Genomic DNA, 26,313 nt, shown 5'->3' with positions numbered 1-26,313 from the left:
CAGAAAAATAGCCAAAGTCAGAAAACCCTCAAGGGACACAACTAAAAACTGAGTTGCATACACTGAAAAAGACAGAAATACCTCTGTGGACGTGAAAATAGAACATTAACAATTACTCAGAATGCTTTTTTTTTTTTTAATCCCAAAGGAGATTCATGTGCAAAGGTAAGTTTTTACATGAAACTTGAGGTTATTGGCTAATAAAAATGGTGATAAAGAAAACCTTCCAGGGGCGCCTGGGTGGCTCAGTGGGTTAAGCTGCTGCCTTCAGCTCAGGTCATGATCCCAGAGTTCTGGGATCGAGTCCCACATCGGGCTCTCTGCTTAGCAGGGAGCCTGCTTCCTCCTCTCTCTCTCTCTGCCTGCCTCTCTGCCTACATGTAATCTCTCTCTGTCAAATAAATAAATAAAATCTTTAAAAAAAAAAAAAAAAAGAAAAGAAAAAGAAAACCTTCCAGCCTCTGTGATCCTGACGAAAGGGGGTAAGAGACATTCCATATAACAGATTAAGTTAGAGAGTTTTAAAAACCCCTTCCATCATTAAAAAAAAATAATAATAAAGAAAGAAGGAAAAAAAAAAGAAGAAAGAAAAAAGAAAGAAATCTTGCCATTTGCCATGACATGGATGGAACTAGAGGGTATGATGCTGAGCAAAATAAGTCAATCAGAGAAAGACAATTATCATACGACTTTACTCACATCTGAAATTTAAGAAACAAAACAGAGGAGCAGAGAAGAAGGATAAGTAAAACAGTGGAAATCAGAGGGAAACAAACCATAAAAGATTCCTAATCACAGGAAACAAACTGAGAGTTGCTGGAGGGGAGGAGGGTGAGGTGACAGGGTAACTGGGTGATGGACATTAAGGAGGGCCTGGGATGTAATGAGCACTGGGTATGACATAAGGCTGATGAATCACTGAGCTCTACCACTGAAACTAATAATAAAGTATATGCTAATGAATTGAACTTAAATTAAAAATTAGTCAACAAACAAAAAACCCAACTTCCTTGAAGGATACAAAGCTTGCAGCCCCCAAGACAGAAAGAACTGCTGATTTTGGATTGTGTGCCTGTCTATGTTCCCCTCATTTCCTAGGGCAAATACAGATCTCCAAGGCATTAAAAGGAGGAAATTCTGCTCTTGCATCTAATTTAGAGCTCAATAAAAAATGAGAGAATGAGAGAGAGGGAAAGAGGGCCTTTGGGGGGAAGTCTGGGAAATCAGAGGAAATATTCAAATAAAAATTTCATTGTTCTCTATTAGCATAGGTTCATAGAGGACTGCATTCCAATAATAGTTGATTTGGTAGAATTCCAGAATTAAACAATTCTATAGACTGAATGTCTGTTCCCCATAATTCAAATGCATATGCTGAAACCTAATCCCCAGTATGATGGTATTTGGAGGTGGGGCCTTTGGGAGGTGACTGAGTCATGAGAGCAGGGCCCTCATGAATAGGAGTAGTGCCCTTATAAAAGAGACTCCAGAAAGTTCCATGTGAAGACACAGCGAAAAGAAAGCTGTCTAAGGAATCAGTAAGCAGGCTCTCACAAGACAGTGAAGCTGGTGGTATCTTAATTTTAAACTCCCAACTTCCAGAACCATGAAAAATAAATGTCTGTTCCATATAGGCCACCCTGTGGCATATAAGTCTATGATACTCTGTTATAGCAGCCTGAATGGACTGAGACAAGTAACTTCACGATCAGAAAAGATAACGTAAGAGAGTAGTTAAGAGCATGGGCTCAGGAATAAGGTATTCAGGACTTTATTTCCTGATTCTGAGATTTCTCCATCTCTCTGGCAAATTGATGAAGCCAACAGAACTGAAGAAAACTAACTTTTAGAAACCTCTTTGAGGGGCGCCTGGGTGGCTCAGTGGGTTAAGCCTCTGCCTTCGGCTCAGGTCATGGTCCCAGAGTCCTGGGATCGAGCCCCGCATCGGGCTCTCTGCTCAGCGGGGAGCCTGCTTTCCCCTCTCTCTGCCTGCCTCTCTGCCTACTTGTGATCTCTGTCAAATAAATAAATAAAATATTAAAAAAAAAGAAAGAAAGAAAGAAAGAAACCTCTTTGAACTTCTCCATGCTCTTTCCCCCTCTCCGACTGACTGAACCAGTTATAACTTCTGCAGCCATCTAATGGTATATTGCGTTGGCTGAGTCCTTGAATGGATGGCACAGCGACCATCAACATGGGTTCCTAACTGACTACAAGACAGAGAGCTGCACTGCTCACATACTCACCTGCCAGAGACTGTTACATGTGGGAGAGGCAAAGTCCTATTATTCCAAGGGACTTAACAGGCAGGACTATTTATTACAGCAGTCAGCGACCCTAACAAACACACCCACTGACATGTGTCACTACATCAGGGAGAATGCCTTCCAAGCTCTGCCATGAACATATGACCCTTCAGGTGTTTTCTAATTTTTCGTTTAAGTTTTGCAATGCCTGAAAAAGTTAAGTTTTCTTTTACCTGCAATGTATCATGGGGAACAATAAAGAGTATAAGATCAGAGCATGACTAGAATTTTATTGATGACCCAAGGCAAAATAAAATTCAGCCTGCTCTTTTGCAGCATATTAGATCTGCTGCTCTTTCAGCAGTAAAATCTTGTATTGTCAGCAGCTACTGAGAGCAGATATGACTCAGAGGACACATAAAAGCATATATGTAAGGTAACTACCTATTCTGTTTAGAAAACCATTTTTCCACAACTTAAGTGCACTCTATAATTTCATATTTTAAATAATCAAAATCACATTCAGAATGCAGAATCTCACAAACATGATGCTTCCCTATTTATGTCCTAATTGCATGTGACAGAAGAAAGGTATAAAAAGTACACAAAGACAGAGAATCACAAATTTTAGATATCAAAGAGAACTTAAAAATTATAAATCACAGCAGTTTCATTCTATAGAGAAGGAAAGACAGACTTGGAAAGACTGTTAGCTGCACAGTATCATTCCAACACACTTAGGACTAAAATGTAGTTCTCACTACATCAAGAACTAATAAAATACTAAATAGTGACTAACATAGCATAATAAAAAAAAATCAAATAAATGAATAAATAAATAAATAAATCTTTAAAAATAAAATATGGTCTTTAGTGTTTTGTTTTGCTTTTCAAAGAACACACATTTTCCAGATAGATCAACTCCCAAAGCTTTAAAATCGTGAAATCTTGTTTGTTTTGCGACATTATTCTTCAACCTAACCTCAAAAAGTGATATCAGATCATGATTTATTTTATAGTATTTAAGTCTGCAACAGTTCTGAGACCTCCCAGCATCTGGTACACAGATGGTACTCAATAAATATTGATTGGCTGAGGTTATGTCCATCAAGGTGCATGGCCTAGTTAAGGTTTTTGCTGTGGTTTCATAGTCACCAGATAAAATTCTCATTTGCAAAAAAAAAAAAAAAAAAAAAAGGAAGTTTAAAAAAGAATCAGAGAGATTAATTTATAGAGCATGATATTTACTCTTAAATAACCAAATACTTCCCAGGAATCTAACATGACTTTTTGTCAATATATACCAATCACTATGGATGTTTTGAACAAATACAAGAGGCTTTTGGACCAGCCATGACAGAAGAGCAGGCATAGGAATTATTCTTATTGTAAAAAGAAATACACAATTGAGCAAAATATATAAAAAACAACTATCCTGAGGCACTGGACAACAGAGAATGTAGGCTGTGTTCCTCAAACGGAAAGAAACATGTGGGGTGAGATTTGTATGTGCTTCAGGATTCTACCTTTCCAAGCTGCAGCTAAAGAGACCAAAGACATTGCGTTCAGAGGAAACAGTGTTAGAAATACAACTAGCCAGAAAACAATGGAATAACACCTTTAAGGTTTTGTAAGACAAAAATTGTCCACTTAGGATTCTATATCCCATGATGTAGGGACACAAATATCCAGTCTATCATTTGGAAGGGTTGTATTGATATTAGGCCAAGTAAAACTTAAAATAAAAATATTACTAAGAATAAAGATAAAAAGTCATAATGATAAAAATATCAATTCTTTAAGGAGTCATTAACACCCCAAATGAGTATGCACCTAAATAGAGAATCTAAATGAAGCAAAAACTGATAATTTAAAGAAAAATAAATAAATCCACAAAATAAATATTTCAAAACTATTTTCTCAGTAATTGATAGAACAAATGGACAGGAAATCGGTAAGGATGTATGAAGGCTGAATAACTATAAAACTGACATTCACGGAATATTCCAACAACAGAAGAAAGTGCATTCTTTTTAAGCACACAGGCTATATTCATCAAAGTATACTCTGTGCATAAATCATGTTGTAATAATTTTAAAGGGTTCAACAAAGCTTATATCAATTTTTTTTTTTTTTTTTTTTTTTGCTTTTCAAAGAAAATATTTTTGAAATAAGTCTCTTTTAATAGGCTTAAAGAAGGGCACCTGGGTGGCTCAGTGGGTTAAGCCTCTGCCTTCTGCTCAGGTCATGATCTCAGAGTCCTGGGATTGAGCCCCACATTGGGCTCTCTGCTCAGCAGGGAGCCTGCTTCCCTCTCTCTCTCTGCCTACTTGTGATCTCTGTCTGTTAAATAAATAAAAATAAAATCTTTAAAAAAAAATAGACTTAAAGAAGCCTACCTCATACTACTTGATGACAAAATATAACTAAAAAATGAGGTTATGAATTGGATTTTAAAAATTAGTATTCTAGGTTATTTTACAAACCAAGTGATGTCCCACAATGTACAAAAGGAAGCCTCTCAGTGAGGAAAATGTTTTTAATCAAAAAAATCAGAAGACAAATGAGCAAAACTCAAAAGCTCTGAAAACCAGTTGCAGGCATTGTGTTCATATGACATCAAAAGCAGTAAGTGATAGAAAGCCCTAGAATACTCTTTCAAATAATTAAAATATTTTAAGGAAAGTGGTTTTTTTTTTTAAGGTTTTATTTATTTTTTTGGCAGACAGAGATCACAAGTAGGCAGAGAGGCAGGCAGAGAGAGGGAGAAGCAGGCTCCCCACTGAGCTTAACCCACTGAGCCACCCAGGTGCCCTTCTTTAAGCCTATTAAAAGAGACTTATTTCAAAAATATTTTCTTTGAAAAGCTGGTACAGGAAGGCTGGGGAATAATTTGGGAGCAATGAATGAAAGGCTGAATCAGAGCCCAGAGGGTCTACCAGAATAAGAAAGAGTTTTAGCAGTCCCTAAAGAATGCAAAAAAGTAAAAAGCAGGACAAGAAAATAAACTGCACAGATCAAGCTCCATGCCCATAACGTGCATGGAACTAGAGATTAAAAATAGAAGGTAGATATTCAGGGATGGAGCCCAAGATGGCAGATGGGAACCCAGACCCCAAAGCAGGAATCACACAAGATGGGAGTCAAGAATCCAACCAAAGCAACTATATTTTGGCAAGCAAAATCCAAAGAGAACAGATGAGCCAGGAGTCTAAAGGATGGAGTTATTGAGTTCCGACCCTGGAAAACAAATATAATTCCTAAGGGATAAGTATATGCTAGTGGTTATGTGTGTGAAGCTTTACCTACATCCATGTATGGGCAACCTGGTTAACAGGGGAAAGAGCAACAAGTTGGGCTTGAAACTGACCCAAGCAAGATCCTCTGAAATATACAATGTATCCAGAAGCAGAACTAAGACCAGGTAAAAAGCAGAAATTGGGTAGAGAGGCTTGCCTACTGGGAGCAAAGATGGGTCAAGAAAGGACCAGACATTTCTACCACAGAAACTGGGTAGTTAAAGGGACATTAAATTTTATTTATCTTTTTTTATGATGCAAATATCAATAGTGCTAAAAATCAGATGTCATGAAATGCAGAAACAAAAACTACACCCAAGATAAAATCACTGAGAGTCTGATAACCCTATACATGTGGCTTTAAATACATAAAAGGCCATACCAATGACTATAGTTCTTCCATATAAGTAACAGGTATTTATGAAATGGAATGATATTGTCTATTTTTCCTCTTCAGCAAGAGCCATTAAAAGAACAGTGATAATGTCCAGATTTCATGAGGAATTTGTTTTCACATTAGTGTTCAAATTAAAAATCCCTGGAAAGCAAGTGAGCATTGTCAGGCCCAAAAGATCATGTGAAGGCAGACAAGGATCCAGCACAACAGTTGAATATGGTCTGCACTGGAGGGACGGATAGACTGAATCATTGCCCTCAACCCTGCCTTCGTTATCTCTGCTTCTCTAGAAAGCTCACTTCACTGAGGGCTCACACTCCTGGAGCTCAAACAGACAGGAAGAATATGTGCTTGAATTGTCTGACTGCTTTCCCTCTCCTTTATCCTGGGCTCGTCTCTCAGGTCCCCTTCCCTAGTTCTGGAAAACTCTCCATACTAATCTTCTAGACCTCCTGACTGAGGACATAGGTATCTCTTGAGAGAGCTCCTCTCAAGAGTTAAATCCTGCCCCCCAACCCAGAGTAATAATAATTTCTGCAGTTAGTCTGGATCTCTATTTGCTGCCTGCTCAGAGAATACTGACCACTGTGTGGAGTGCTTGAGCTGTCCCTCACCAACCAGATGCCTGGAAGGGGCCTCCACCCCATCACAAGTCTCAGCCACTCAGTGATCTACCCTAACATCCAGACAGCACCCACCCTGCCTCTGTTACAGAGCAGATCCCTTAGAATAATTTTGCTTCTACTCTCTGAGGTGAGCATGCACACCCTTAACTTAAACTCTTAATAAAGGCAATGATACTACATGGAGCAGTTCCTAGTGTCAAGATCCAAAGCCATCGGCTCTACAAAAAGAAAGTTACTAAGACAACCCACTTGTGGTTTCCTGATGTCCCCAGATGTATTTATTACGAAACCAGAGATGATACAAGAGAGGCTGGGAATGATTGTGCTCCATCTACAAGCTACTGAGCGAACATTTCTCAGTGTTCACAGGACAGCCAGCCTCATCATGGAGTAAAATAGAAACCAACTACAGCGGATGGTAAAACTAGTGAATTATCAAGTCACTTCTGCATCACTTCCTTCAAGTATAAAATGAAGAAGATTAGGGTAGGTCATCTCTGAGGCCTCCTTAAGCTCTAAAAGAACTATGATCTGTAAAGGGTGGCTTGATTTAAATTGGCATTTTATGTTAAGCATACAAAAACTTACTGATAATAGATATACTTTTTGTGGATACTTCACAGAATCAGCATGGCTAAAATATGATGTTTTAAAAGAAGGAAGAGGGGCACCTGGGTGATTCAGTCAGTTAAGTGTCTGCCTTTAGCTCAGATCACGATCCCAGGGTCCTGGGATGGAGCCCCTGCTTCTCCCTCTCCCTTTGCCTGCTTGCTGCTCCCTTTGCCTGTTCTCGCGCTCTCTCTCTCTCTCTCTTTCACTCTCTCTCTCTGTCAAAAAAATAAATACAATCTTTAAAGTAAGAACAGAAGGAAGGAAGGAGGAAGGGAGGGAGGAAGAAGGTAGATGCTTAAAAATTGAGAAGCCAAAACTTGACTTAATTTGTGGAGAACCCACAAGGTCTGAATAGTAAGATACCTGAATCCACAAAACATCTGACAAATTCCAATTCAACTTGTTTGTCCCAATCCAACTTGTTTATCAGCCTATTTCCAGAGCCCAAAGTGTAGTGGAGGTTATAAATAAAGTATTATATAGAAATGCACTATCATTTGGGAAATGATGCCATAGAATAAAAGAAAAAAATTTAATGTCTTTTATCATACTAAAATTTATGGCCATAAAGGCAACTGGGCAATGCCGGCAAGATGGTAAGAACACAGTGCTTCATCTCCCTGGTCATATCTGAATGGCCTCAATTTCTGGTCATTTACATTTTCAGGAACATAGTTCTCCTTTTCGAAATGTTTCAATGGTTATAAATGAGTTGTTTTTTATATAAATACCTAATGTGTTTTTCTATCAGATTAGTTCATGATGGAATAATGTACATCAATTTCATGCATAATTTGTACTTTTATAGCTGAAACATCAAGAAGAAATATTATCATTAAATGTTGATTCATGAAACAAACAAACAAAAAAATCATTCTTAATTCAAGCTCAGGCCAATGTTTATCAGGCCACCAAGAATGGAGAATTCTGCACGGATAGCACACTGCTTGCCCAAGGGATCTTCTCTTCCCCACAGGTCTCCAATCCTGCTGGCTGCTGCTTACAGCAGAATCGTGAGGCATAGAACTTTGTTCCTTTGTTTGTAAGGAGCAAAGCTGTGCTCTAAAACAGGGGTTGGCAAACAATGACCCACAGGCCATATGCATCCCACTCTTTGTTCCAGTATGGCTCTGGAACTAAGAAGGGTTATTACATTTTTAAAGGGGTGACAGGAAAAAAAAAAGCAATAAAGAAAAATAGCTCAAAACATGTGAAAATTACATGAAATTCAAGTGTCCAGTAAATGAAGTATGGGACATAGCGAGACTCACACGCACTTATTCACACATTTTCTGTGGCTGCTTAATGCTATAACATAAAATCAAAATGCAACAGAAACCATACAGCCCACAAGCTCTATATAATATCTGGCCCATTAGAGAAAAAGTTTGCCAACCTCTGCCCTGAAACATCTAGGAAATAGCCTTGTTGCCCCATAGACAGCAGCAATATTCCACTCGGCAAATGCAAATGTCTCCTGCATCTCATACCTAATGCAAAGTCAAACCTCAAAGTCAACACTCTGCTTTAACACAGAAGTCCTCTACAAAAATACCTTTTGCTTTCTGAAATTTCTGCCACAGTCTGTCAGGCTCAGTCACTTGCTTGAAACCAGTGTCTCTGCTTTTCTCCCGGTTCTTCTCTGTCCCCAGACTCAACCAGATTTCTTCACAGCACTTAACTGTGGTGAGGATTTATTTTCCATTTGTCTGTCTCTCCCACTAGAGAGCAAAGTCAGCGAGGCTGGGGTCTCGTGTATTCTGTTCACCATCATGTAGTGCTCTTTTAGAGACCCCCAGGACACTTAGCACTAAATGGAAGCTATTTAACAAATACTGAAGGACTGGCTGACAGAATAAGCAAATAAGGCTAAAAGAACCAGAGAGAAAAAACTTTAAAATGGATTTTTTTTTTTTTAGGGGCACCTGGGTGGCTCAGTGGGTTAAAGCCTCTGCCTTCAGCTCAGGTCATGGTCCCAGGTCCTGGAATCGAGCCCCGCATCGGGTTCTCTGCTCAGCAGGGAGCCTGCTTCTCCCTCTCTCTCTGCCTGCCTCTGTGCCTACTTGTGATCTCTGTCAAATAAATTTTTAAAATCTTTAAAAAAAATTTTTAATGGATTTTTTTTAAGCACTCCCCTCCCAAAATCTAATTCGTCTGAAAACTAAGGCCACAACTCACTAAACACTGACCATGGACCAGACACTATGCTCAGCCCTTGACATCCAAGGACTGCTGTAACAAATCACCACAAAATGAGTGGCTTAAAACAACAGAAATGTATCCTCCCACAGTTCTGGAGGCTACCAGTCTGAAATCAAGACATCCATAGGGCTATAATCCTTCTAGAGTCTCTGGGGAGATGTCATTCCTTGTCTCTTCTGGTTCCTGGGAGCTATTGGCATCCTTGACTTGTGGCTACATCACTTCAACCTGTTTGTCTTCACATGGCCTGTGTCTTTTCCTCTTCAATCTCTTAATAAGGACCATTGACATTGGATTTAGGACATACCAGTTTAATCTAAGATTATCTCATTTCATGATCCTTAACTTAATCACATCTGCAAAGACCCTTTTTGCAAATGAGGTCACAGTCATATGTTCCAGGGATCAGGACACTGACATGTCTTTTGGAGGGTACTATCCAATTCACTACCCTTCGCATCAGGATATTAGCACATTTGTGATTTCATTTAAGTTCTCCCAAGAGTCTTGACAGTTACTGCCATTTCCCAGACAAGAAAACTAATAATAAATTGTAAAGACTAGCATTTGAAACTAAGTCCACTGGGATTTAAGACTATGCCCTTAACTATTATGGAATTATATGGTCTACACAGCCATCAGGACCTCTTCCTGAACCACCCGACTTGCAAGTAGAATATACCTGAGTCCCAAGCCACCACAGGATCCCTTCGTTTCTTGGTTTCCTTCACCTACTTCCATATCCAGACAATTCCCCCTGGAATGCAAAAAAAAAAAAAAGAGGCCATTTCACAGGTCACTAAGAAACTCCCAGTTATCTTCAGGGTTAATCTGACACTGATAGCCCCCTTCTCCAAAGTTCAGTTCCTGTTTCTCTCAGTAAATTATGCTAATACTTCATGATGTTTGTGGCAAATTAAATTCACATGTGTCCATCATGTGTCCATCACTGATGAGCAGTGTGTATGAGAAATTCTAAAGAGAGTATTTTCTTTACTTCACCCCAGCAATCTTATAGAAGTATGTATCCCTTTTTATTTTTTTTTAAATGGGATGCAAATGACAGTGGGGCATCTCAAATGGCGACAAGGAATTAAATACAAGGAAGGAATTCTTTGGTCACTTTGAATTAGAACATGCCAGTGACCCTCGAGTGACTATAAACTATGGGCCTTTCTCCAAACTCTTTCAAACTGCTTGGCTTAAAACTCACATAACGATAGTTCCTTGTGAAAATCCCCCTCCTAGTGGCCTGAGAGAATTAATGTACATCCTAAAGTAAACAAGCTGCTCCTTTCACAGCTGAATCAGAACTATTACATGTCATGCCAACTCAGAGGGAACATACAGTCAAGGAAATGGAAGGGTCAAAAGCCAATCACCTGGAAATTTATGTCAGTTTTTAATGTTTAGGTTCCTTCACCGCAAACAAATATCACACTTTAATACCACTGCACAATAAAGGAAAACCTTTGACTTGTGGGCTTGTGGAAAAAGCAGAATGAAAAAGCAGCATTCATGTGAGAGTCAAAACCTACCCGGCACTTTGGTGAAGAATAAAAACGCTTTTGTGCCATGCCTTTTACTTCTGTTGGAGCTGGGACTCAGACCGACTCCATGGAAAGAAACGGACAATAATTGAGTAACTTCTACTTATCTGATTATGCCATAGTTTTTGCATGACTGAATCTTCACAACCATTCATAAAAATAGGCAAAAGCCCTCATTTCAGAGTTGAGGACATTGAGGCTCAGAAAGCCTAATGACTTACCAAAGGTCAAGCACTTAATTAGCAGCCATCTAAGGTACAGGAAAGAGATTTCCAAAGACCAAGCTGACCTAAATCAATTTTTTTTTTTTTTGCTGCTGCCAGTATATTCTATACATATGCTTTTAAAATAATGAAATGCTAAATCCTGCAATCAAGTTATTATAGCATTCTGGTATGTCTGCAAGTGTCATGCTGTTCTCACTAAAGATGACCAGGATATGATATTGTCTCCTCCTATTATGCCCAGCCAGCAGACTGACTGTCAAATACCCACTGCTGTGATCTGTTTAGCAAGGTCAGCTGCTTGATTGCTATGAATAATTGGATGCCATTAATAATGGTCAGCTCCAGGATATAGGAAAAGTGGTCAAGCGTAATAATTGTATTTTGAATTCCAGCAGATTATTTTCTGGGGAGCAGGAAGACAACTACTATAAGGGATACAGTTTTCCTATGGACAAAAGAGATCACTGCTTCTCTAGAGGTGAAGGGAACAAGCCAAGGGCTCTCTTAATAACATGTATGACAACTTCTGGAAAGAAACATGGAAGTCAAAATTTTGCCATATATGGCTAACATTGGGAGGCCTGATCATTACTAATTGTCTTCAGTAGTTAACTTTCTTATTCCTTTATTTAGATTATCACTAAAGCTTTACATATGGAGGAGGAGGTGTCCATGTGTAAATCTGGAAGCACCAGTGAGGTCAAATCAATGGCTAATTAGGAAATCTAATCCAGTTGATAGTCATCTGAAAGATCAAGCATAAATCTTTTACTGTTTAATGTGTATTAAATGCCCATAATACATCAAAGGCTGTGAATACTTCAGTATGATGATATGAAACAACATTATTGTATTTTTATTTTTTAAAAAAATCATGTAAGAGAATGAAGGCTTTTTAAGATTTTATTTATTTATTTCACAGACAGAGATCACAAGTAGGCAGAGGCAGGCAGAGAGAGGAGGGGAAGCAGGCTCCCTGCTGAGCAGAGAGCCCAATGTCAGTCTCCATCCCAGGACCCTGGGGTCATGACCTGAGCTGAAGGCAGAGGCTTTAACCCACTGAGCCACCCAGGTGCCCCGAGAATGAAGGCTTTTTAAAAAACCTTCCAGAATATAGTAATAAAAATGAGAAACTAAAGAGACTGGAAAAAGTCACATTTTTATAATCATGTGAGAAGGAAAAGCTAAAAAACAACTTTAGAGAAAGAAAATAGACTAGGGTTTGAAAGGTGGTAAATAAAGAACAAAAGAAAAAATCACAGAGAAACATAACAATAGCAACAAGGTATACTTTATTTCAACATCCAACAGCTGTCAGTTTCAGACATCAATATGGAAATGTTCTTAAACTGGCCAGCCATGTGAGCGAACACAATTAAACTTAAAACTTATCAGAGCAGAAGTATAGGTAAAGGAAACACAATGGGAACACGGAGCCATAATACAACCACTTGAAACAATAAGTGTTCAGCATTTATTTCAATTCTTGTCAGCTTTTCCATTATCTGGAACTACTACAACATGGACCATCTGACCATTTTTTTTCAAGGTTTTGAACAACACTGAAAAGATAAACAAATGGATCATAGACAAAATATAAAGGCCAAAACAATAAAAGTCTCATAAAAAAACACAGAGTAACTCCTCATGACCTTGGATTAGGTCATGGTTTCTTTTTTTTTTAAAGATTTTATTTATTTATTTGACAGAGAGAAATCACAAGTAGATGGAGAGGCAGGCAGAGAGAGAGAGAGAGGAGGAAGCAGGCTCCCTGCCGAGCAGAGAGCCCGAGCTCGATGCGGGACTCGATCCCAGGACCCTGAGATCATGACCTGAGCCAAAGGCAGCAGCTCAACCCACTGAGCCACCCAGGCGCCCCTAGGTCATGGTTTCTTAAGTATGATACCAAAAGACTGGTAACAAAAGAAAAAGTGTATAAATTGACTATATCAAAATTAAAAAACTTTTGAGCTGCAAATGACACCATCAAGAAACTGAAGAGAAAAACCAGAGAATGGGAGAAAATATTTACAAATCATGTATGTGAAAAAGGATTCACATATCAATAGAAATAGCCAAAAAGCAGAAACAACCCAAATGTCCATTACCGCTAAATGGGTAAATAATGTGGAGTATATCCATTCAAAAGAATATTAGCCATAAAAAGGAATGTAGTGACATATGCTACAACATGTTTGATCCTTCAGAACTATGCCAAGTGGAAGAAGCCAGTCAAAAAGACCACATATTGCACAAATCCTTTTAAGAGAAATGTCTAGAATAAGAAAACTTAGACAGACAGTAAATTACAGGTTGCTCAAGGTACGGGGAAAGGAGACAGAAGGGAAAAGGTGACTTAATACTAATGAATATAAGGTTTCTTCTGAGGGGATGAAAATGTTCTAAAATTAGTTCATGCTAATGGTTGTATAACCCTACGAACATACTAAAAAGACACTGAATTGTACACTTTAAATAAAGATGAATTTTAGACATGTGAATTATATCTCTATAAATTCAAAGCTGTTTTAAAAAAGCAATCAAAACAAAAATGCCCATCGGTATAGGCTGCTTCCTTAGTAAGAAAATCATTCTATTTTTAGACTGGAGATCCAGAAGAGGAGAAGCAACTTGCACAAACCCCACAGTGAGCCAGCAACTAAGTGGGATCTCTAAGATTTCTGTCTTAGAAGATCCCCTAGGCCTCACTAACACTGGAAAATTTCTTACTCTTTATGGTCTGTCTTCTTGGGGGGAGGTGGGGGGATCTTTCCCCTCAGGGACAGTAGCCTTACTGGCTGATGCATTTATCCAGAAGAATTTCCATCAGCTAATGTAACCTGCGGATGTTATAACCTACAGGAAGTAGACAATATTAATCTAGCAGGAGTCTAAGTTCTTAGAAAATAGTGAAGAAATTTCAAGGGAACCTAGAAATCTAGGCAAGGTCTCAATAGTTCCGTGAAAGGAACATCAGATGAAAGCATGGAAGATTTTTAGGCATGCAAAAATTATATGAACATATGTTGGTCAGCTTACAGAAATAAAGACCCAGAACCCAGATCTCCCAGTCTTAATTATGCCTCCAGGTAAAGCAGGAGATAGAAATTAGAGTACTGAGGGTCAACTCTTTGACTTTTGCCCTCAAATTAGTGCCTTCTTCCTCAAGGGAACATCCATTTTCTTCTAAAAACCTCACAAGCTAGAACAGAAAAAAAGGAATGAAAAGGAATAAAAGATCCTCATCCCTGCTGCAATATGTTCAGAACCTTCAAGTATCTTATTGTAAAATCAGAAGATTAAAAAAATGCCTTCAATATCAACAGCTTTCTCATTTGCACAATGGAGAAAGGGAACACCACTTAACATAGAGAAGTCTGTAGACATGTGCTACATGCCCAATTAAGAAAGTGTATCAGAGGGGCGCCTGGGTGGCTCAGTGGGTTGGGCCTCTGCCCTCTGCTCAAGTCATGATCTCAGGGTCCTGGGATCGAGCCCCACATCTGACTCTCTGCTCAGCAGTGAGCCTGCTTCCTCCTCTCTCTGCCTGCCTCTCTGCCTACTTGTGATCTTTCTCTCTATCTCTGTCTAATAAATAAATAAAATCTTTAAAAAAAAAAAAAGTGTGTCAGAAATGTGTCTGTGCATTTAATGCAATCCCTATCAAAACACCATCAAATTTTTTCAAAGAAATGGAACAAAGAATCCTAAAACTTACATGGAACCAAAAAAGACCCCGAATAGCCAGAGGAATGTTGAAAAAGAAAGACAAAGTTGGTGACATCACAATTTCAGACTTCAAGCTCTATTACAAAGCTGTAGTCATCAAGACAGTATGGTACTGGCACGAAAAGAGACACATAGATCAATGGGACAGAATAGAAAGACCAGGGGTGCCTAGGTGGCTCAGTGGGTTAAGCCTCTGCCTTCGGCTCAGGTCATGATCTCAGGGTCCTAGGATCAAGCCCCGCATTGGGCTCTCTGCTCAGTGGGGAGCCTGTTTCCCCCTCTCTCTCTGCCTGCCTCTCTGCCTACTTGTGATCTCTCTCTCTGTTAAATAAAGAAATAAAAATCTTAAAAAAAAAAAAAAGACTAGAAAGACCAGAAATAGACCCTCAACTCTATGGTCAACTAGTCTTCGACAAAGCAGGAAAGAATGTCCAATGGAAAAGACATTCCCTTCAACAAATGGTAGGGGGGAAATTGGACAGCCACATGCAGAAAAATGAAACTGGACCATTTCCTCACACCACACGCATAAAGAGACTCAAAATGGATGAAAGATGTCAATGTGAGACAGAAATCCATCCAAATCCTTGAGGAGAACACAGGCAGAAACTTCTTTGACATCAGCCTCAGCAACTTCTTCCTAGAAATATCACCAACAGCAAGGAAAACAAGGGCAAAAATGAGCTATTGTGACTTCATCGACATCAAAAGCTTTTGCACAGCAAAGAAAACAGTCAACAAAACCAAAAGACAACTAACAGAATGGAAGAAGATATTTGCAAATGACATATCAAGTAAAGGGCTAGTATCTATAATCTATAAAGAACTTATCAAACTCAACACCCAAAGAACAAATAATCCAATCAAGAAATGGGCAGAGGACATGAAAAGAAGACATTTCTGCAAAGAAGACATCCAGATAGCCAACAGACACATGAAAAAGTACTCCACATCACTCAGCATCAGGGAAATACAGATCAAAACCACAATGAGATACCACCTCACACAGTCAGAATGGCTAAAATCAACAAGTCAGGAAATGACAGATGTTATCAAGGATGAGGAGGAAAAGAAACCTTCCTACACTGTTGGTGGGAATGCAAGCTGGTGCAACCACTCTGGAAACCAGCATGGAGGTTCCTCAAAAAGCTGAAAATAGAGCTACCCTACGACCCAGCAATTGCACTACTGGGTATTTATCCTAAAGATACAAATGTAGTGATCTGAAGGGGCATATGTACCTGACTGTTTATAGCAGCAATGTCCACAATAGCCAAACTATGGAAAGAACCTAGATGTCCATCAACAGATGAATGGATAAAGGAGATGTGGTATATATACACAATGGAATACTATGCAGCCATCAAAAGAAATGAAATTTTGCCATTTGCAATTATGTAGATGGAACTAGAGGGTATTATGCTGAGTGAAGACAGTCAATCAGAGAAAGAAATTTTCCTACGATCTCTCTGATATGAGGAATTTGAGAGGCAGGGTGGGGGTGTTGCAGGGTGTACGGAAGGAAAAAAATAAAGCAAGAGGGATCAAGAGGGAGACAAACCATATGAGACTCTTAATCTCACAAAATAAACTGAGGGTTGCTGGCGGGTGGGGAGGTAGGGATAGGATGGGTTGTGGACATTGGGGAGGGTATGAGCTATGGTGAGTGCTGTGAAATGTGTGAGCCTGATGATTCACAGACCTTCACCCCTGGGGCAAATGATACACTATATGTTACTTTAAAAAAAAATAAATGTGTGTGTGTGTGTGAGAGAGAGAGAGAGAGAGAGAGAGAGAGAGAGAAGAGGTTCAGGGAGAGCTAAGGCTGAACATCAGAGCCTGGGAACATTTTAAAGGTTTTCTAGAACAGATCAGAAATGATAGAGAAGTTCCTTATGCTTGAAGACAAAGCATACAGGAGATACAAGAATGGAAAGTTTTATTTCCCTTACTGTGCTCTGGGCTTTAGAAGAAACTAAATATGATTATTAAGAATGATTCAGAATTCAGGATTTTTTTGGTTATGCCTGTCATTTTATTTGTAATAAATTTTGTAACTGCCAAGTTCCTATTGCCCTTGTTTTTACTTTTACTTGAATTATTTTTATTTCTTTTCATAAAAGAAAAACATACTTGGAAGAGAACCCTGAAAAGCCTTGAGATGGAGTCAATTAACCAGTAACATACCCCTGCCAATTTTCCAACCACTACAAATTCTGCAGCATATGAGGAGAAAAGGTGAGAACATATACACCTCCATGTTTTATTCATCTGTCCAGAATGGTGGGGATATTAACAAATTACCCTACAGTGTGCCTCTGCAGGAAAAGAAGAGTAATCCAGCTGTGCTCTACTTTAAGATAAACTAGAAAAGACTTATAAAAATCAAAATTTATTGAAATTATAAATAATGAAACAGAAAACATATCCATGGAAGGACTTGAGATAAGGTAACATCTGAAAAAGAATCCTTAGTACATTTACAGTATCACTTCATTTCTAAAACTTGAATTACTCTTTTACCAAAACCCATTATTAAAAAATCCAAATTTATAAAGGCAGATGCATTAGGGGGTTAGTTGTCAAATTCGTAAAAAAATTTCTTTAAATAGCATGCCACATGGCGCCCAGGTGGCTCAGTGGTTTAAGCCTCTGCCTTTAGCTCAGGTCATGGTCTCAGGGTCCTGGGATCAAGCCCCACATGGGGAATGTCTGCTCAGCAGGGAGTCTGCTTACCTCTTCCCCTCTGCCTGCCTCTCTGCCTGCTTGTGATCTCTCTCTCTGTCCAATAAAGAAATAAAATCTTTCATTTATTTATTTATAAATAAATAGCATGCCCCCTCCACTTACCACCTCCACGTACTAAAAATATGATTTGATTTGCCAGCAATAGATCAAATGCAAAGTCAGGGAAACACAGAGATTGTTAGAACTAAATATGCCTAAATTTGCCTTATTGTTTCTGTGGGTAAATAGGAAAATTGAAAATGAGTAATTAAGTAGTCATTCTGATATTAAAGCTTATAATTAGGTTCTCTTAGTTCCTTATCTATAAAATATCTGTCCGTACATAATACTAATATACAAATAGACACAAGTTGAACATGCCAATAGAAGAAGCAGAGAAACATGACACTAAAGAGTGGATAGTTCCAAAATTATTTCATCTTACCCTTTGGCTATATTTTATTTGGTTTAGCAATACAAAGATAGGCATTTGAAATCTAATTTCTCATGCACATAAATTGACGTTCAGTAACATTAAGCAGAATGTCTATGAGAAGTACATTCAGGAATAGAACCCCAACACATGCTATAATCTGAAGAGAATTCTTAAGAAAATATCATGGAGGGTGACAAAAGGCAATTATCAGATTTTAAGTGATCAAAACAAAATTAAAAGATTTTTAAGGGCAGGCCACTAAATACTAATGCTTTTCAAACAAACAAATTTCACTTTAAAATCGAACTTCAGAAAGTATCTGTACCTCCAGCATTCGTCTGATCAGCCTGAGACTGATTTTTAACAAGGACTAAGAAAGGATTTATTGGCTAGCTTTCAATTTTGCTTTTGAAAGCAAAACATATGATAACAGCAGACTTGTTCTATCTAGTCTACAAGGCCCCAGGTAGTGCATACCCCACAGGAGATCATGGTCAGTGTATTCAGAAACTTGTGCAACCATCGTCAGCTTCCAAAACAAACTTTAAAATACTCCTCAAGGAGAGAAATGCATAATTTAAACACTGAGATGGATCATCAGAAGTCCAGAGAACTTGACCCTTGTAGCAATAGGACTGTATGTCTAACCAATAAGAAAGCAATGTAACCACTTTAAAACTGAGTATATGGCCACATTCCAGAGAATTCCAGGGCAGTCAAACAATGAGTTTCATAGAAGATTTTAATCTTGACCTAAGAATTTTATCTTATGAATGCACTCCCCATCTAGTAATCAAGTCCGACAAGGCCAGGTAAAAGGGAATATTTTTTGATAAGAGAGGAGCAAGTGGGTAAAATTGCTTCTAACAATCTATTTAAAGATTCCATTAAGTAATGCTGGTTAGTTTTGATTCTTGATAATGGAACTACATAGAAGTTCCACATGAATATGGAATGATTAAAAACAATGCTCTGAGACAATGAGTATTAACGCTGGTTATACTGGTGGAAAACAGACAAGGGACCTTTGGTGGAACCGAAACACTGAGACCAAATATACATATGGGATATTCTATGAGAAGGAAGCTATGGTTGAATGGATATTTTAAAAACAACACAGTGCTATGAATAGGGACAGTCATCCATGTAATTTTTGTCAAGAACAAATGGGTTGATTAAAGCTGTTAGATACTGTGATAATACAAAAGGGGAAATGGCGAGAAGATTCACTAGGCTCAAATGAATAATAAAACTGAAAATGAACAAAGATTATAACATCACTTCAACAAATGGAGCTAATAATAATGCTTTTTGTGTCCATAGCACCTTTTATCTTAACAGTTCAGAGCATTTCACAGAACCATTGAGTCATGACTTTTACAGTTGAAAGTGACCAAAAAGCTAAGCTACTCCAAACACACAGGTTTCTGTGTGTTCTACAACATCTCCCATACACAATCACATCACTTATTTGATCCCTCCAGTATTTCTTTCCTCCTGAGTATACCATTTCAGATCTATATTAACAAAAATCCAGAATATTCATATTTGTCTTTTTTCTTTGCATGGAAGCCTCATCAGGCAGGGCAGTGAGGTGGTCAGGCAGGAGGAGAGGACAGTAAAAGAAGTCGCCCAAATGCTGTGAGGCAGAAAACAGGAAAGCGGTCACTGACTTTGCAGACCTTAGAAAGTTTGGAACCTAAGTCCAACAGATGTCAGAGGGCTGGGAGCCAAAAGAAAGATCATTCTCACCTCAGGATCCTGGAAAGGCTCAGGAATTGTGATTGCTCTGAAAATGGGTATAGATGGTCATTATCAACTTGGCGGGCGGTGGGCAGGGGGCAGGCCCAGGGAATGGATGCTAAAACAAGGAGAAGTCATATCTCTGGAGACCTCCCCCCATCTTATACAGCTAAACAATGGTCGCACATGGCAGAAAATGCATCTATTCAAAACTGCATGGAGTTCCTACTACGGACTAACCATTGCTCTGGGACGTGTGGCTATGGACGTGAACAAAACACAAAAACCTCAGCTATCAGCCAACTTCTATGTTGGAGAGAGGCAGCAGGCATCAATAAATAAATAAAGTAATGAAGAATAGAGCGAAAAAGTAATAAAGTAATATCAGATGGAGATAAATGACAGGAAAAAAAATTAAGCAGGAATAGTGGACAAGAAGGCAAAGGGGAAGGCGTTGATTTAAATAGGGTGGTCAGGAAAGGCTTTCCTGAGGGGGACAGTGGAGCAGGAATCTGAGGAAGTTGAGATGAGTATCTGAGGAAACCTTGAGACAGTAGGAAGAGTAAATGCAAAAGGCCTGATGAGGAAGTGAGTGACCACACTTGGTGGGGGTTAGTGAGGTGACACTCCCCGCGAGGAGACCAAGTTGGCTCAGAGAGAATGAGTAGGGTGGAGAAGGACAGGAAACAGGGTCTCAAGGTAATACAGGGGCTGGAGGAGAGAAGAAAGTGGATCATAAAGCCTTTTAAGGTATTTTTAGGTTTGGGCCTTTGCTCTAAGATAGATGGGATGCCAACACAGAGTTCTGACAGAGGATGGAATATACACTGACTTACAATGATCAGGCAATCCCCATTCAAAAAAATCTTAGCGCCATATAAACCCATCAGTAAAAAAGCCCCATCCCAGTTACCACACACAGACCTTCTGCCTTTGTCAGTTTGAGTTGCTGTAAGAAAAATACCATAGACAGTGTGGCTTAAACAACAGAAATGTATTTCTCGTGGTTTTAGAGGCTGGGTAGTCCAAGATCGAGGTGCTGGCTGATTCAGTTCCTGATGAGAACACACCACCTGGTTTGCAGATGGACACCTTCTTCCTGCCTTCTCACATAGCAAAGACAGAGAAAGAGAGAAGAAAGCTTTCTGGTATCCTCTGGTATCCTCTCTTATAAGGGCACTAATCTCATTATAAGGGCTCCACCTCATCATCTCCCAAAGGCCCCATCTCTAAGTAACATCACATTGGGGATTTGTTCATTCAACAAATGAACTCAAGGTGGGGACAGGATGACACAAAGAGTACTCCACAGCGACTTCCAATTGGCTTTTTTAGCCCCTTCCTCTAAAATATGGACACCTCAGGATCATCAAACATTTTTAAAAGACTTTTAGATGAAAAAGGTAAGCTAAAATAAATAAATGGGGGGAATCTCAGAAGAAATTGGAATAATCCAAAGAGCAAAAGAAATTTTAAAAAAATTCAAAATAAGGGGGTGCCTGGGTGGCTCAGTGGGTCAAAGCCTCTGCTTTCAGCTCAAGTCATGATTCCAGGATCCTGGGATCAAGCACCACATCAGGGTCTCTGCTCAGCGGGGAGCCTGCTTCCCTTCCTCTCTCTCTGCCTGCCTCTCTGCCTACTTGTCATCTCTCTCTGTCAAATAAATAAATAAAATATTTTTTTAAAAAAATTCAAAATAGGGGTGCCTGGGTGGCTCAGTCGTTAAGCTTCTCTCTTCAGCTGAGGTCACAATCCCAGGGTCCTGGGATCGAGCCCCGCATCAGGCTCCCTGCTCGGCAGAAAGCCTGCTTCTCCCTCTCCCACTCTCTCTGCCACTGTTTCCTCTCTCACTGTGTCTCTGTCAAATAAATAAATAAAATCTTCTTTAAAAAATTCAAAATAAATTTCATCAAAGAACCAAGCTGTAACATCTATGAAAGAAGAATAGGACATTCCAACAAAGGAACAAGGTGTATCCCAGAAATAAAAAATGAGAAGTACAAGTTACAATTCAGTAAAACAGTAGGAAAACAGTTGAAAGAATTTCCCAGAATGTTAAAAAAAAAAAAAAAGAAGGAATAGAAAGTGACAGAGGAGTAATACAGTAAGAAAAAATTAGTCATTCAGTCCAGAAGATCTAGCACTTGACCAAAAACAAGGAAAAGAGAGGGCAGAAAGTTAACAAACAAATAACAGAAGCTACGAATTCTATCAGGTGTGAAGGACCAAATTTCCATATTGAACAGGCTTCTGACTGCCAGGGAACATAATAGAAAAGTAGGTATGGGGCAGAAAAGAGTCACAAGCTCTTCCTCCACAGGAGGAAGTCAACAAACAGTTAAAGTTAAATACTGAAAAGTCAAGAAATAGCAGCAGAGAAGGCATGTTATTTGGAAATCACATGGTAAATGCCAAGAGAAACAGTAAGCAGGAAGCAGATCACGCATTCTGGCGGTACCTCTGCACTCACCCCATTTCCTCAGGGATATTTTAAACTTTATAGAAAGAATCTAGCACCAGAGTGAACCTACCAATTTGGGGGCGGGTAGGCTAGCCACCTAATCCCTCTACATCAGGGACCTCCTAGGACAGAAATTCTTAACTCTTAACCTGAAGACAGTGAATAGAATAAAGGGCATCTGTGACCTTGAATGTTTAAAACAAAAACTGTTTTTACTAACATCTGACTGAAATTTCCCATGTTATTTAATTATGAATAAGTTAAAAAAAAAAAACACACAGTGAAATCAATCGTAACTGTTACTCTGCCACCAGTAGAAATCATAGACATTTTCATATATTACAGTCAGCCCTGATATCTCAATGTATGTTTATGCCTTTTGAATATAATGAAGTTATTAGACCCATCTAGATCTTATTTACTTAACATGTTCCTTAATATGTTCATTAAAAAGCATATATAACTGCCATATCATGTTTGCTGTTTAATATGTGGATAGCATATTTCAGTATAATTGGGTCTCTTTGTAGCTTTATGTACTTCAATTTATGTTTCACCTGCCCTCCAAGATGAACATGGTATGCAGGGACACATGGTACCAGGAGGAGGAGAGGGAGAAGGAGGAAGAGATTAGGAGGCTAGAAGCTGATGGACTTCAGGGGTATACTGCAGAGGGCCATTCTATATGGGGCCCTCCAAAAGAGAGATATTCAGATATTTACGATGATGATCCTCATAAAATAGCATTCGCTTAATTCTGTGCTGTGACCAGGAACCAGAGATAGCCCTGATAGAGGGCTGTGCTATCCTACCCAGCCAAGTTCCAGAAAGGGCCGCAGCCAAGACAGGCTCTCAACATCATGGACACATGGGTAAACAGGCACAAATGAGCATATCTTGTCACTTTCCACAACCCCTGGAACAATGCTCCATTGTTCGTTTGTTATTTCTTCACACTGAATTAGAATTACCCCTTCCATATCCTCAAACCTGCTACCATCTGTAGCACAGCTTGACGGACTCTCCCTTTCCCCCGACTTTTTTTTTCTTTTTCTTTTTATCCTGTCCTCCTTACTCCTTTGACCTCCCAGGTTTTCTGCCTTGCACCTCTGGTTTCTTAGTCTTCCTGCTTTACCCATGAGTGTTGCTTACAGACATCAGTCGCTCTGTGGGAGCATGCTATACTAACAGCTGCAAAAGCCCCCACGCCACACCACCTGTGCTGCACCAGGTGTCATCAGAGTAGACAGATGAGGTGAAGCAGGCGGAAGTGGCATAGCCCCTTCCGGAATCCTCTGGTGGGCGAATCCGGCTCAACCCAACTATCCCAGGCAAGCAGCGAGTATCTACCAGCCTCCCGTTCACACACCAGCTTCAAGTCTCCTTCCCATCATAGCTTTTGAATTCTGTTAACTGGAGGAGTTTATAAGTAGACAATGAAATCAGTGCCCAGAAAATGTAACTACAAGAATCTGAATTTGCATGGAGAAAAAGAGCACCTACTGATAGAAAACATAAACCGCCTCCCTCATTAGAAGAGAAGAAAGAAGAATAAAGTGACTCTTGATCTCACAAAACAAACTGAGGGTTGCTGGGGGGAGGGGGTTTGGGAGAAGGGGGTGGGATTATGGACATTGGGGAGGGTATGTGCTTTGGTGAGTGCTGTGAAGTGTGTAAGCCTGGTGATTCACAGACCTGTACCCCAGGGGATAAAAATATATGTTTATAAAAAATAAAAAATTAAAAAAAAAAAAATTAAAAAAAAAAAAAAAAAGAAGAGAAGAAAGAAGGATAGACAGAGGAGGGAAGGAAAAAGGTAAGTAAGAAAGGAAGCTGCAAATCATTTCTCATTAAAACATTATCCAGGTGATCTGAACAATGGAGAAACAAGACAGCCAATAACAGACAAGTGGCCTGAGCTTCTTGACACACAAGACAGGGGTTAGCTACAAGCAAAGCTTAAATGGGTCTGTATTTCTAAAAATATTCTAATTTTCTGGGTTCAGGGGTTCTTCAAAAACAAGTTTTAAATCGACCACAGAATAGGTTGCCCCTTGGGCTTCATAGGAAGATACTCATGGCAAAGAGAGAAACAAAATTACAACTGTTAAAAGTGCTATGAGTACCCTGCAAAAATGATTATTTTACAAATGCCCATCAGACCTTGTTATTCTCCTGTAACACCTCCCAAGGAAGGCACAATGCATTTAAAATCCGTGCCAATGTCCTCTCCCCACTGCAGCAGATCTTCTATAATCTGGCCCCTGTTGACTTCTCCCATCTTACCTTGGCCACTTTACCTTCTTGCTCATGGCATCTAGCCATACTGGCCTTTCTGTTCCTCAAAAAATTCCATTTTCCCACCCAAGGCCTTTGCTTTTACTATTCCTCTGCTTGGACTTTCTAATTCACAATTTTTCCATCATTAACCCTGTTTGTAATGGTTCATTTTATGTGTCAGCTTGACTGGGACAAAGGATGTTCAGACAGCTGGCTGACCATTATTTCTGTGTGTCTGTGAGGATGTTTGAGGAAGAGGTTAGCATCTGAATCAGTAGGCTAAGTAAAGACCATCTACACCAATGCAAGTGGGCATCATTTAATCCACTGAGGACCTGAACAGAACAGAAAGGCAGAGGAAGGGTAAATGTGCTCTCTTGTTGGAGCCAGGTTATCCATCTTCTCTTGCCTTTTTGACATCAGTGCTCCTGGCTCTCAGGCATTCAGACTTGGACCGGAAATTACATCATTTGCTCCCCTGGGTGTCAAGCCTTTGGGTTTATATTAGAATTTGTACCACCATTGTACTTTCCTGGGCCACCAGCTTGCAAATGGCAGACTGTGGGATTTTATATAACCCTCCATAATCACATGAGCCATTTCTTCATAATTTTTCTTTCTTCTTCCTTCCTTCCCTCCTTTTTTTCCTTCCATCCCTCCTTTTCTCCTATCCATCTATCCATCCATCCATCCATCCAACCAACCATCCACCTATCCTATTGGTTCTATTTCTCTGGAAAACCCTATTATACCTTCTCATCATTCAAGTTTTAGCTTCTATGTCACAATAGTAAAGAGATCTTCCCTAGAGCACCAAATTAACACTATCCCATTCCCAAGTCCCCTCTATCCTATTACCTCACTTCATTATTTCCAGAGCACCAATGAAATTCTTATTTCTTTGCTTACTTTCCTCTACTTCTGCATATGAGCAAAGGCCTTGTCAGTCTTCCCCACTGCCATTACAAGAGCACCCGGCACATAATAAGTACAAAATATATATTTTTGTGATTTGACTCAAGGTTAAATGACTCTCCTTGCTTAGGATGAGTCAACCATATGACTTGTTTGCCAAGTTCTGGAGCTTAAACCAATGGCTGGAGCTTAACCTGACCTGGCAGGTAAGCACACTATCACTCACAGGCCCACAAGGAATCTCCTTTCTAGAGCTATAGTACACCAGTAACAAAATATTTTGTTTTCTACCATTTAGTTAGGATCATCAGCCAAAGCCACCTACTATGGGAGAGTGGGTAGGCAGAAGCACAACAGAGTCAAATTGTAAACTATGGTACAAATACATTCATATGATAGGAAAAAAATACTACTATTGCCATTTTATACACTAATTTCCTGCACTAAGAATCAGCAGGTTTCATAAAACGAATATGACTTTGGAAGTTGGGCAGACTCAGGTTCATACCCTAACTTCTATCTCTGCTACTCTGACTGAACTGTGTCCCCTCAAAATTCATATGTCGAGGCCCTAGTCCCCAATATAACTGTATTTCAAGATTCGACCTTTAAGAAGGTAATGAAGGTTATACAAGGAACTAAGGGTGAGGCCACAATCCAATAGGACTGGTGTCCTTGTAAGAAAAGAGACACCAGAACTCTCTCTCCTCCCCCAGTCACACACAGAGGAAAGGTCATACAAAGACCCAGTGAAAAGGCAGCTGTCTGCAAGCCAAGAAAAGAGGTCTCTGCACAAACCAACACTGTTGCCATCTTGATTCAGACTTCCATCCCCAAAACCGTGAGAAAACAAATTTTTGTTC

The sequence above is a fragment of the Mustela putorius genome, unplaced genomic scaffold, assembly GCF_011764305.1.
Source record: "Mustela putorius furo isolate JIRA1106 unplaced genomic scaffold, ASM1176430v1.1 tig00000281_pilon_pilon_pilon, whole genome shotgun sequence".
Taxonomy (NCBI): domain Eukaryota; kingdom Metazoa; phylum Chordata; class Mammalia; order Carnivora; family Mustelidae; genus Mustela; species Mustela putorius.
This window is presented reverse-complemented; position numbering follows the sequence as displayed.